The sequence below is a fragment of the Pogona vitticeps genome, chromosome 4 (assembly GCF_051106095.1).
Source record: "Pogona vitticeps strain Pit_001003342236 chromosome 4, PviZW2.1, whole genome shotgun sequence".
Taxonomy (NCBI): Eukaryota; Metazoa; Chordata; class Lepidosauria; order Squamata; family Agamidae; genus Pogona; species Pogona vitticeps.
Window position 1 is genome coordinate 92,584,065 of NC_135786.1, and position 13,838 is coordinate 92,597,902.

The 13,838-nt window shown below is 40.7% G+C and overlaps 1 long non-coding RNA gene across 1 annotated transcript; it reads left to right on the forward strand.

Annotated features, from left to right (window-relative positions):
* LOC144588635 (uncharacterized) lies at positions 1–13,008 on the forward strand. Its single transcript, XR_013544269.1, has 2 exons — positions 1–158; positions 12,242–13,008. It is a non-coding gene; the product is annotated as an uncharacterized LOC144588635 (long non-coding RNA).
* The last annotated feature ends 830 nt before the right edge of the window (positions 13,009–13,838 follow it).

A 13,838-nucleotide genomic window follows, 5' to 3' on the forward strand; every position in this document is an offset into this window, starting at 1 on the left:
CTTCCTTTGCCTTCTCTCCCTCTACCCCTGGAAAGAAATCTTTGCTTTGATCCACTCAACACATAGATCTGTTGCGGAATTCTACCGAGCAGAAGGGGTTCCACTGGAGGGGACAAATGTAGAATGCAGCCTGGAGATCTCCTGGGAGTACCAGAAAGGTGAAATGTGTGTTCAAGTTTTCAGTTGCACTAAGTGGTTATTTCTACTTTGTTCTGTAATTTCTCTTTTGCTCTACACAGTGTCCTCTGGCACCCCTTCCTCCTACTCTCTGCATATGTAGGTCAATGTTTTAAAGCAACCGTTGCATGTAAATAAAGGGATTTGGGAGTGGAGGTGATGGAGCAAACTCCAGGAGTATGTGCTCACACTGGAAATGTATCTGCACTAAACAGTTTACAGCAGTTTGGTGCCTCTGTGGCTGACCTGACTCCATTCCTGTGGCATGTTGGGATCTCTGTGAGACACTTAGGAGTGTCTGCTGTAGACGTCTAGTGCTTTCTCCTGCACTACAGCACAGAATGTCAAGCAGTGTCAAACTATTAGAACTGTGCAGTACATGTATGAGCCTCCCCAAGTCAAAGAACGTACTCACTGTGGCAACCCCTGGGCATTCATGCTAAGCCTCCAGCTACTGCCTTCTCTTCAAGGGCAGAGCTGGACATGGACCACATGATCTGCCCTGCATGTCCAAATTTAGACTATTGCCCAAGGCGTGGTGGAGGTTGAGGGACACAAGTGTTGAAGTGAAATGCAACTTGCAGTCCACTTATTTTCTTAATGGAGAACAGGAATTGCAAGGCACTTGTTCCAGTTGTGTTCTGCCTCAGGAAGTACAAAGCTGGAAAGATGGATGGATGGACGGGTGGATGGATGGATGGACGGATGATGGACGGACGAATGGATGGATTTTTACCTTGACTTTCTCCTTTAAAAGCATACATTGAAAGGACAATATTAAAAGCAAATACATTAAGTGTACAAATATTTTTAAAATAATTAAACAAATATATTGATGATGATGATCCACTTCCATGCATATTGGGCAGCAAGGGTTCTCCAGATCATTGTCTTGTGTGAGTGTTTCAGTGTCTTCCATTTAATGTTGTGCTTTTAGGTCTTGTGTCAGTATCCTTTGCCATGTTATTCAAGGGTGGCCTCATTGTTGTTTGGAGTCGTGTCTATGTGTGTCCAACTCATCACTACCTTGGGAATCAACATACTGAGAATATGGCCAGCCAGTTGAAGTCTTCTGCATGTAACAATGTTATAAAATTTACACAAGCTGCTCCTTCAGAGTACCTCCTTGTTGATAATGTGGTTCAAATATCGGATCTTCAGGATTCGGTGGAGACACCTCTGCTGGAAGATGCCAGGCCTCTTGCTGATATTTGCTGATGCCTTCCAAGTCCCACTGATGCAGATAGTTGTCAGGATCATGATAGAGGCAAACAGACGGAACTTGGTCTTCAATTATATGGATAATGAGGTCCAGAACTTGTTCATCTTCCAGAAGATAGCTATCACCTTCCCAATACAGTACTTAACGTCCACTTCTGCATCTCCATTCTGTGCAGTCATACTACCAAGATTAGTGAACTTCTCCACTTCCTCTGCTGTCTGAGTAAATTTCCCTGTGTTGGAACCATGGAGCTCACGTGCATGATTTTCAATTTCTTGGCACTTATCCTGAGGCCATTTTTATTTGCCTCTTCATCCAGGATAGTTGTGGCATGCTGTAGTTTCAGTTCATCTTCCTCAAGCAAGGCAATAGCATCAGTAAAATCCAGACTGCCAAGACAACCTTAGTCGGTCTAGTGGATGCCTTTCCCAGTGCATAGTACAGTTTGCCGCATGACATAGTCAAGGGCCACAAGGAAAAGGAGTGGGAACAAGATATAGCCTTGTCTGACCCTGGTGGTAATTTTGAAGAAGTTTGTATGACCATTCACGATCTTAACACAGCCTGATTGTTGATGCAAATTCTTGAAGATGGTAACAAATACTGCTGGTATGCTGTACAGATGCAGAATCTGCCAAAGGGACTCTTGATGAACACTTTTAAAAGTTTTTTTTAAGTCAACAAAGTTGATGGCTAATGGGTGCCAATACTTGATGCACTGTCCTATGATGTTTCTTAAGGTAAATATTTGCTCACTGCAGGATCTTCCATAGCAGAATCCGGCTTGTTCATCTCTCAGGTGTTGGTCAAAAACACTTCACAGCCGCCTAAGGAGGACTACACAAAATGCCTTCCTAGGCACTGAGAGAAGAGTGATGCCCCGCCAATGGGTCATTCGGAGATGTTACTTTCCTGGGGATGTTTTCAATGGGACCTCTTTGCCAGTCCTCTGGGACTACACCACTTCATCAACACTTGTTAAATGGCTTCATCAGCTCTTCTGTCATGGCCTGGCCACCATACTTTAAGATCTCTGCAGATATCTCATCCAAGCCTGCTGCCTTGTTTTTAAGGCTTCCACTTACACTCTTAACTTCTTTAATAGCGACATCACTGGTGTTTACCTGGAGCTCTTGTTGAGCATTCTCTGCATTGAGGTTGTATGTACTGGTTAGGTCTGGCTAGTTGAGGGTTTCCTGAAAATATTTGATCCATCTTATTCTGTTCTTCTTGGGTGACCAGGAGCTTCCTGTTCTTGTCTTTGTCTTCCTCATTCCAGTCAGTTCTCTAATGGTACAGTAAAAGGTTTTGGAATAATTTTGATCGTACACTTCTTGTGCTTCAGTGCCTTTCCTTTTCAGCCATTCCTTCGTGTCCTTCCTGCAGTTTTTCTTCACCAACCAGTCGATCTTCTGCTCATTTCTTCCACTTCTTTGGCTTGATCCCATTTTAATTTTATAGCTTTCCTTTTGTCAACCAGCTTCCATGGTCTATCTTGGATCCACTATGTTGAGAATTTGGTTAATGTATTCTCAGGACATAAGCAGAGTTAGGAGATACGAATCAAGTTGCAAAGACACTATAACATTGAGAGACTAAAATTCAACTTAGTCTATTTACAAATATACAGAGAACATAGACATTCATCTGGCAGCATAACATATGATACAACACATAGCATAGAAATAGGTGATCTGACTTACAGCAAATAAGATGTTCCATTTACACATGATTTTATACATTCTTGGGACCAATGAGAAAATACATTACTTCATTTCCCACTTACATAAAGTTACATCATTTTCTCCAGCTGTACAACATCAAGTCTTCAACCTTGGTACCCACACCTGAATCCACTTAGTATATGCAGTAAAATCATCCATTTTACTTTCACTATACAACATTTATATTTAATACATTTTGAGATCAAAATCTCAACACAGTATTCTTTCTGTTAACCATGATCTCTCCCATTGTCATGTTGAACACGTTCTGTGGTGATATCTCTAAGATTGTTCCAGAAGCCTTCCACTTCCGCCATATCCTTGAGAAGGCCAAAGCATTTGCGTATCTCCTGAGGAAGAGAGTCAATGATTGTAGGATTTTTAAGTCTCTCTGTTGTGAACAGTTTACAACAGAAATATTATATTAAAAATGGTAAATAAAATTAATACATTTCAAAGCAACAAGGCACAACAATCCATTTTAAAACCCCTCTCAGACAGCCAAATACTGTCTGGTTGGCATTCAATGGTGTGATCCTTTCCTTACTAGAATGTCCACTTTATTGAAATCTTTTCTCCTCTTATTCACTTGTTCAAGATCATTTCCAGACTGAGAAAGGTGATGACTCACGACTTTCCAGTTGTGGCTTGATCCTGGACCCAAAAGATGGTCCAATATTTGGAGAGGAAAAATGAATGGCTGTCCACAGGGGAAGCTCATTCTTAGTTTCTTTTCTGAGTGATTCCTTATTTCATGTTCAGTAGAACACCTGTGATCAGATCATCCTGGGCACTTTCCATATCTGCTAAGACTGCCTCTTCGCAGAAATATCCCTGCACCCCAATATCATAACCGGAGCACCAAGTACCCTCGCATACTGGGATGCAGGAGGTGACTGGTCATGAGAGAGCCTTTTCAATGGCAGCCCCTCCCATTACGGAGAACCCTCTCCTTAGGAACAGTTGCCTGTCACATGCCTTGCTGATTCTTTTCAACACTGTGCAAAGCCATTTTTGTTCTCTCCGTTATTTAAACTCACTAGAGCCAAAATCCTGTAGGGAGAAAAACATGCGCATAAAGGCAAAGGAGCAGGATTTTTATGCTCTGTGCCTGCCATCAATTGTACGACCAAACAAAGGAGTGGGTGCACGATCGCTCCCGTCTCAAGGAAATGGAAAACTGCAACGGACAGGCAGCAGTTTATGTAGGCCTGCTTGCATTTATGGTGGAGAAATTGCCAACAGGATTCTGGCCTAATACTCAGTTGTGTTCCATTTTATCATATCTTATATACTGAGCTTGTGAAAAATATTTTTGAAAAATATTTATATTTTCTGTCTTTTTGCTGGTTACGTCTCTGGGTTAGGGGAAAAATGTTTTTATTGCAGCAGCTCAAGGGGAGGTTATTTCCTGGGTCTCCTGGCATGAAGGGTTTTGTACCTGAACAACAAAAACGTGGGCATGGCTCACGTTTCAACGGAGGTATAAGGTGTGTAGAGCTTGGTGCTCTGCTCAGTAACCTGGCTGGTTAAGTTCTGCCCTGACTGCAGCCTCTGCACCAGGGTGAAGGAGCGGCCCAAGTACAGCACATCACAATAATCCAATTGTGAAATCATCAACGCATGAATCAGAGTGTTCCTGAATACATACCTTCTAAGTTCTCTGCAGGAACAGGCTTTCTGTGATGTATGGTCTATGATACATCTTAAAACTGCTTTCAAAGAAACTGAATGCTGCGAGTGATCTGGGGAAATCATACTGTGAAATAACTGGTCTTGTGTCCGTTTGAGATCTGAGTCATTTTTCAGAATATGAAAAATGATTCCCAAGCTCCGCTCATACATAAAACAATGCATGAACTAAATAAGATATTAACATTAGATTCCTGTTATGGTTGCTTTTTACATTATAACATTTTAATAGATAGTTTGGGGCAATGCAAATATTAGCACAGGTTGCATTTGAGTCAAAAACTCATCAGAGACCAAGCAGAACACCGGCTGAGTAAGACATGCTGTTGTCACGTGCTATCCAGTTGCCTGACTTACAGTGACCCTAAGAATGAGAGACCTCCAAAATATCCTGAACAGCCTGCTCAGCATTTGCAAACTTAAGCCTGTGACTTATTTTAAGGAGTCAATCCATCTCATATTTGATCTTCCTCTTTTCCTGCTGCCATCAACCTTCCCCAGCATTATTGTTCCCCCACCCCCAGACAATCTTGCCTTCTCTCAATGTGTCTAAAGGAGAACAGTCTCTGTTTCATCTTTTTTGCCTTCAGAGATCAGGCTTGATTTGCTGTTATTTGTCTTTCTCGCAGTCCAGAGGATTCTCAAAAATCTCCTCCAGCACCATATTTCAAACAAATATTTTTCCCTGTCAGCTTTTTTTCTGTCCAGGTTTCACACCAATATAGGGTGATCAGGAATACAAAAGTGTGGATGATTCTGGTCTTGGTCTCCAGTTATATTCTTATACTTGATTATCTTTTCTAGTCTCTTCATTGCTGCCCTTCTGAGTCTCAGTCTTCTGATTTCTTGACTACAGTCCCCATTTGGATTGATGATTGAACCAAAATCTTGAATACAAAGTTGAATACAAAATCTTTCACTATTTCACTTTCTTCATTGTTGACATTAAGGTTGTGTACTTCTGTAGTCATAATTTTTTCTCTTCTTAACGTTCAGCCATAGTGCTGCTTTGGCACTTGCTTCCTTCACATTCATTAAAAATTGTTTCAAGCCATTGCTGCTTTCTGCCAGCAAGATGGTGGCATCTGTATATCATATATTTCTTCCACTAATTTTCACTCTTCCTTTATCCGAATCTAGTCTGGCTTTCTGTATGATATGTTCTGCCCACAGATTGAACAGAGAAGGGGATAAAATGCACTTGTCTGACACTTTTGCCTATAGAAAATCATTTTAGCTCTCTCTATATTCTGTCATAACAGTAGCTTCCTGTCCACAACATAGGTCACAGGTAAGATATATCTCTATACATGTCAGAATGACATCATCAAGATGATGTTGGGCAACGGAGAACACAAATATATACGTATCTGTAGTCAGCAAACAAATAGTAGCCACAACAGATACAGAGTTAACAGTCCACTTACAAAAAAATCTTCCAGTCCTATTAAAATATTGATCCTGAAAGTAACAAACAGAACAAATTACAACAACAGTTTATAAAGATATTTCATTTAATATTTGAGTACTTGCCAGAGGTATGGATTACAAACTGATGTTTCTGAAGTACGTATTTCATTTTGCCTGTCATAGCAAAAGTTTTCCAAAATGATACCAAGGATATCATGAGGTCTACAATCCTTGATGTTTTTGTCTATAGATATTATTAAAAAAAACCCATTGTCAACCCACTGGTAACGATTTGACATGCCTTCCATAGCTCTGTTATGGTTGTGATTCTATTGAGCTAATGCCATCAGTCACATCCTCTTATGAAGTTAGATCAAGTTTTGCAGTGATGCACTATCTTTGTATGGGTTTCTGTTGAAAAAAAAGTAGGACTAAAAGTTTGTGAAGCAAATCTTTGTGACCTCAACATCAGGATGAGTCAATAGCAGAGCAAGTGGCTGATGAATGGAATGACTAAGATTGCTCCAGAAAGAACATACCAACAGTCTCACACAACATTCCTCACTCTGGCACCCTGCAAATGTGGTTGATGACAACTCCCATCATTTCTAGTCCAAAGAAAACAATGGTGGTTGGGATGGTAGGAATTGTACTTCAACACACATATAGAGAGTGCTAGTTTCAGGAAAAAGGTTCCTCTGCTTGTGGAAAGAAAATCACACAAAACATATGGCACAATGAGCTTCTTGCTTTGTGATCATTCTCATTGTAGGAGGACTTTGTTGTCATTGTTCATTTGTGTTATAGCATCACTGGGCTGCAATGGCACCTAAGAATGATTTTGAGCATTAGTGGAATGGTCTCCCTGCTAATTCTTCTATAAAGCAAAAGTGTGTTACTCTTGGATGGTACTAGATTTGCCTTTTCTTGCTCTAGCTGAGCGGAAAGACTAAGTGTGCCTTCTGGACATGAATAACATCTTCTCTCCTCCATGTTTGGACAGAGTTGGGGAAAAAACCCTCTTACTTATAATGCTAAGAGTATTTTCCCTTGAACTCCATGGCTGAAATCATATTGCTTTTCATAGTATGTTGCAACGAGAGTAGTCTCACTGAATCAGTGCGGAACTGCTGAGTCAACTCTCTGTAAATGTTGTTAAGCAACAGGATTTCCACCAATAGGATATATGTTTGAGTTGGTAGGCATGGGATTCCACTGGTGGTTCTCTTTAGGATTTTTGTATTCCATATTCCTGAACTGTAGACATCTCTTGGCACTTTCAGTTCAAAGATATAATGCAACTATCACATCTTTGCGTCCTTAACAGATTTTTAGTTGCTTCCAGATGGGTTTTTCAACATTGTGCAATGCTTGTGCTTCACAAAAAGAATTTCACAGATCAGTGGTGTGAATGTGCCCCAGTGTCACAATCTTATATTTGTACCCCTCTCATTGCTTCTCCAACTTTGGTTCACAACAGGAGAATATATGTTAAAGGAGGGAAAGAGTATTTGCAGAATGCTGTCTGACTGACAGTCCTAGGAGTTGAACATTGGGGGAAGCAGTGAACAAAATACAGGAGACTTGCAAATGGAAGACACTGGTTGCCCCCAGAGAAGTCTTCGATTGTGCATGCATTCTGCCTTGTTCATAGGATTTTAAAGACTTCCATAAATTATCAGCAAGTTCAGTTTTCACCCTTCCTGTGTTTTTTTATATCCTTTCCTCTTATTTCTTCTGTATTTTTTTCCCTTGTCAATAAAAGTCTTGTTGGGCATGGATGGGAGATGGAATTGCTGTGCAATTGATTTTTAGTTGAAACAGGATGAGACCATTGCTTTGAAGCACCTCTCATTTTCTGGACCTCCATATAAATGTCTGCATTTGAGGGTGATTGCACAGCAGAATCCCCATTTGGAAGCAATTCTACATTCTTGTAGCAATAAATGTTCTTATAGCATTCTTGAAACCCATTTAAAAAGGAAAAGTACAATGCAATGTTCTGTTATTGTTTACCATCAAAAATGGAGCTGGGATGGCCTAACACATTTTGCTGTCTGAGGCAGAGCAATAAATGGCACCTGCCCACACCCAAATTCCAAGTCAAGGTACATGGCATGCTAAACCAGTCAAGTTATTTTGGCACTAGGGACAGAAAATTAAACAGGTACCATTCCCTATTCCTGGTAGTAAAAATGCAACAAGTTGTAAATTAACTAATTTGTTCCCCTTCTGTGCTTTGTAGTTGAACTAGTGGAAAATGAATCTCTCTTGCTGTTTTCTACTTTAAAACATCTCCAGATTTGAGAATTTATGCTCATTGCTTAACATACGACATCCCCCCTCCTTTCTGTCTGTCTGCAGCTGAGCACACAGAACACAGAACACCCCTTCCCCCTCCTGCTGATCATCCATTTGTGAGTCAACATCTGGGCACCTGAATTCATTTTTGTTTTTAAGCAGATAAACTGCTTATCATGCCAGTGGCTTTCTATTACAGCCTCATTCAAACACAAGGTGTTTTGGAAAAGCAGAAACGATGGCATTTAAATGCTTTGTTGGGATAGTGAATGGTGAAAAGCAGGAGTTGGTGATTTATGGTATTCACGTTGATACAATAGAAGAGTGCTTAGAATGCTGAAATCTCTGAGCTTACAAAAAAAATTAAAACATTTTTACAGCAATCAATGAATACAAAATGCTGGAGTCAGTCTTTTTTTGGGGGGGTCACATGTTAGAAATTCAGCATTAATGTTTTCCACCTTACGCATCAGAATTTTAAGATCCAAATATATCATATTATTGACCGGTGGAGCGGAACGTTCCCTGACTCATAAACACTGCTTCCAAAATAAATGCAACCCTCATCTTTAGCAGTTGAACACTCTCATCAGAGGCTGGAGTGTTGCTGAACTGGTGATCAGAAGTGGTGGCTCCTGAAAGAAAACTCCTAGCTGGATTTGCTGCCTCTGTAGTATCCCATCAGGGTAACATGCGTCTAGAGCTGCTTAAAAGTACAGCCTAAAGCAGCTTCCCCCAGTTCCATGCCCTCCAGATGTGTTAAGAGCAGCGGTTCCCAGCCTTGGGTCCTCAGATGTTCTTGGACTACAACTCCCAAAAATCCCAGCATAGCTAGTGGAAACAGCTTCTGGGAGTTTTAGTCCAAGAACATCATCTAGGGACTCAAGTTTGGGAACTACTTAGAGCATATCAAGGTGCAATCAGATAAGCATTTGTCCCACAGTTTTGTCCAGGGTAAGAACAGGCTGGTTTACTCCTTTTCCTGGATGATGTATGTGCCATCATGAACTACTGTGTCCCTGAAAAAAGCCCACCCACACTTTTAAAGAGAAAGGAGATCGTTTTTGATTGTGCTAAACAGGGTTACTTGAAGTGCAGCGTGGTTGATCTTTGCATGTAAGATCACCCCAAATGACATGCCCCTCAAAGTGACCCCGTTTAGCACAATGAATTCTGGAATACTTTGGTCATTCAATTGCACCCTCAGTTAAGCCTGTGTTCCAATTTATCTATGAAGATTCCCAGTCATCCAGGTGAGGTTATCTGGACGTTGAGTCATGGCAACAGGACTTCTTTCTTATTAGGCTGAAAGGTTTCACTACTCATCCAAGCAGCTTCCTCAGTCATGCTTCTTCAGACTGAAGAAGCTACTTGGATGAGTATTTATTTATTTCATTTATACCCCGCCTATCTAGTCAATGTGACCACTCTAGGCGGCTCTAGTAACAAAAGTTTCAACCTAACGAGTTTCAACCTCACTCTAGTAGCAAAAGTTTCAACCTAACGAGAAAGAAGTCCAGTTGCCATCACTCAACTTCCAGATATATGTTCCAGTTTGTGCATTTTTGATGAGTTTTTGAAAGTGAAATAGAAATGGTGCTAATACATATCCTTTTTCTTCTACCAATTAAAAAATTGAAATAACAAAAAAAGCTACCCCTGTAGAAACCTAATAATGGTCTTCTTGATTAATTTGTGCATTGTTTTGTACAATGAAGAGCTAATTCTTCAAGACCACTACTTTCAAACAATCACTCTTCACCTTGTTGTACAGAATGAATTAGTTTAACAGGCTAAGCCTTCCATTTCCAATGTATTTGCTAGCTGGAAATGATGGGAGAGATAGCAAAGAAAATTACAGCTGGTAAGATGGGGGCAAGGATTATGATTACTTTTATTTTCAATAGTATCAACAAATTAGCTTTGTTACTGTTACTCCTGTTTATTGGTGTGCACAAATAAGCATTATTCATTGATCACAAAAAGTGGCCTTTGTGACCTGGTCTGCTTGAGGAAAGTGGTAGAAAGTCATAATTGTGTCTCTTTTGTGTTTGCTTTCCATGAAATTTCTGCCTTTATAAAAAGAACAATTCCTGTTGTTTAGGCAAGTGTTTTTTCTGTGTATGGCAGTTGTAAGATGTAAGTTGTAGGATGTGTAAGAAAAAGTCAGGGGGAACCATGCTGAATGGAGAACCGCTTGTCCTGGACTAAGTGTTATAGTGGAGATGAGTGTCACTGACAATTACCATCACCTCAATGGGCAGCAAGAACACTTGCTTTATGGCCCTGAGTATATTTAATTACTTTTTCCATTGTAAGCCTCCAGCAGGACCATTCCACAGCATTTTATCGTCTCAGGAAAAGGACAAGATGGCACCTTCCACAATCTCATGTACAGAAGCTGACTCAATTGAATCTTATTTTGATTGTGGCAATGGGATAGGGTCCTCCAGTCCACTTGAGGGCAGCAAACTAGTTTAGAGAGTACAGGACAGGCTGTTTGGCCCACACAACTTAGTCCTCAACAAGAGAGAAATGCTTTAAAAAAAACAGGAGCAGTGGCTGAGAGACTACCACTTCCTCCCCTGGAATATGTCTCCTGAAGCCATCATTCCCTAATGGGGCAGCTGATCCTGCTCTGGTGTTCATATAGAAAATGCCAAGCTAATGTTGCTGCAATGCTATTCAGTACATGTAAGTCCATCTCTGCAATTCAGAAGACCCAATGGGAAATGCTTAAGTTGCTGTTCCCTGTGCTAAGGTGTATTCTAGGGTAGCCAGACAGGATATTGATTTGAAATCTGAGGGACTTTTCACATTGAACGGACAAGACTGTTATTAAAAAGGAAAGGGGAATGTCCAGTATGAATAGGGATATAAATTAGATAAATATCCATCAATAATATCTATGCTTCAATATATGTCAAAGTAGAATAACACGTTACTTCAGAAAATGTATGTTCAAAAATTCAAAACAAATGCTGGTGCAGGGATGTATTTATAGAATGTCAACTGGTAGAAAAAGTTGCTTAAGTCATCCATTCCTCTTGATTCTGCCTTGCAGAATCTCCTTCTTTGAATCCATTTCTCTCTCTCTCAGTATTTCAAGTATGAGAGGATTTTGAACCTGTTTGGGAGACAAGTGACAAGTCTAAATGCGGGAAGTGCATTTGGAGGGAAGAAATGAGGCCGAGGCGTCCTCCAACCCACAGAGTCTCCTTCTCAACGTTCTTTAGCCTCTGCATTAACATTGTCTCTCAATCCAAGTTTAGAAAACCCCACGGTGTTTTATTTTTGCAACATAAAGTTACACACAGTCATAGTAGGCCTTCAGATTTCACACGGAACAGTATGTCTGAGAACTAGAGATAAGCTATTGCTATTCTGCAACCACAATTCTCAGTTGGTTTACTTTTTTCACTGGGTGACATTTAGGCTGACAGTTCCAAGAAGTGATGTGAGGAACAGAAGGGTTTCCCCCTCAACACACTTTGCTGCCTGAGGCAAAAGAAAAGATGGTGATCCTCCATTTCCACCTACACATGTCAGTTGGGTTGGCAGGTGATTCTTACTTTAACACTAGCACTGGGACAACAAAGGTGGGATTCCCCATTGTGCCTCTTTGACAGAGTCTGGGACCTGATGATCCATAGGGTCCCTTCCAGTTTTGCAGTTCTAAGAGTCTAAGATTATTATTCTCCCACTACTTTCATAGGCCAGCTGCTTGGAATGACAGCTCTGTCCTTTGGCATCACTGACCTGCTCCTTCCCACCTACCATCTGCTATCCAAGACACCTGCCACCTTCTGCCTACTGATGGCCCTGAAAGAAGGTCCAGAAAGAAGGACAGTAAGCTGTGGCAGCACTTGCAAATGCTGTAAGGGAGAAGCAGTTGTATCCAGAGGCAAACAGATCCTTCTGTAAGATAAGTCAGCAGTTTTCTTATTGCAGAACAGGGACCTATAACTTCATGCAATACTTAAGCTTTATGGATCATGACAGGCAAGCAGAGTCCTTGATGACTTGTTCTAGTTTCTTGTTGTGGTGCTTGCTTTTTTGTCATTCCCCACCACCACCAAAAAAAAAAAAAAAAAAAAAGACAACAAACGAGACAGAACTAAATGTTAAGCTTCTGCTGGACGGGATGATCTCATATCAGTGATTAATCACTGACTGTTTGTGGGTGGTCTACTGGCAAGATCAGAGTTGGGGAAAGTTCCTTTTTGTGACTCATAGAATCCCCTAGCAATGTGGCCAGTGATGCTGGCTGGGGCATTTTGTGAGTTGTAATTTTTTAAAAAAACTTTATGAGTTGTAAGAAAGAGATTGTGACCTAACCCACAGGACAGAGACCTGTTGAACGACTGAGGACTGCTCATGCTTCTGTAGCCTTATTTTACCTATGAAATGCAAAGTGACCCACATCATAGGGTTCCTATGATGAGTACATATAAGGAAAAGGAAATTCTATCACTCCCGTGTGCCCCAGCTTTTGAAACATTTGAAAATTTAATGAACATCTTAAAAATACATTTCATCTTTTCAGAGGATTGTGAGAATGTTGACATATTCTTTTGATGAATAATCCTTTTCAACTGAATGGTTTGTTTTCAAAACAGTAGCCTGGTTTGTTGTGCTTCTAGTTATGTTAGGCTGTATGGTTTTGTGTTTGATTGCTCCGGATAGTTATGTTGTATCTATCAACGTCCTTCGTAGAATGGTGGTCCTATAACCATATTCTTGAGTCACAACATGTCTGTAGTTTGAGAGAAACTAAATTAAACCAAACCAAATCACAACAAACAGAAGAGCTTTGCAAAAACAGAAAAAAAAAGAATACTTGTTGGAGTGAGGGTAGGTGGGAAGATCTGTCCAGTCCATTTATATAGAATCCTCTGGTTTCTTCCTCTGGATCTTTTTTTCATTGCTTCCATGCAGATAATTTTTTTAAGTATGGAAAAATCCATACATTAACTCATAGTGCAATGTAGTGGATAGAATAAGGGACTAGGACTTCAGGACACACAGGTTCAAATCCTCACTTGTTCATGGATATTTATTGGTGAGTGACAATGGCAAAGCCACTCCTTAAATATCTCATATACTTTGAAAGCCCTATTAAAGTTGCTATAAGATGTGACTTGATGACACATCATAACAATACATTAAGGCAGGGGTCGTCAGCCCCCGGTTCGTAGCCTGGCGCCGGTCCATGGGCTTCCTTTATCTGAGCAGCGGACACGGAACTCCAGAAGGGGAGCCCTCTTCCTGCCCGGCAGTCTTCTCCCTTGGGGTTTGGTGCCACTGGGGCT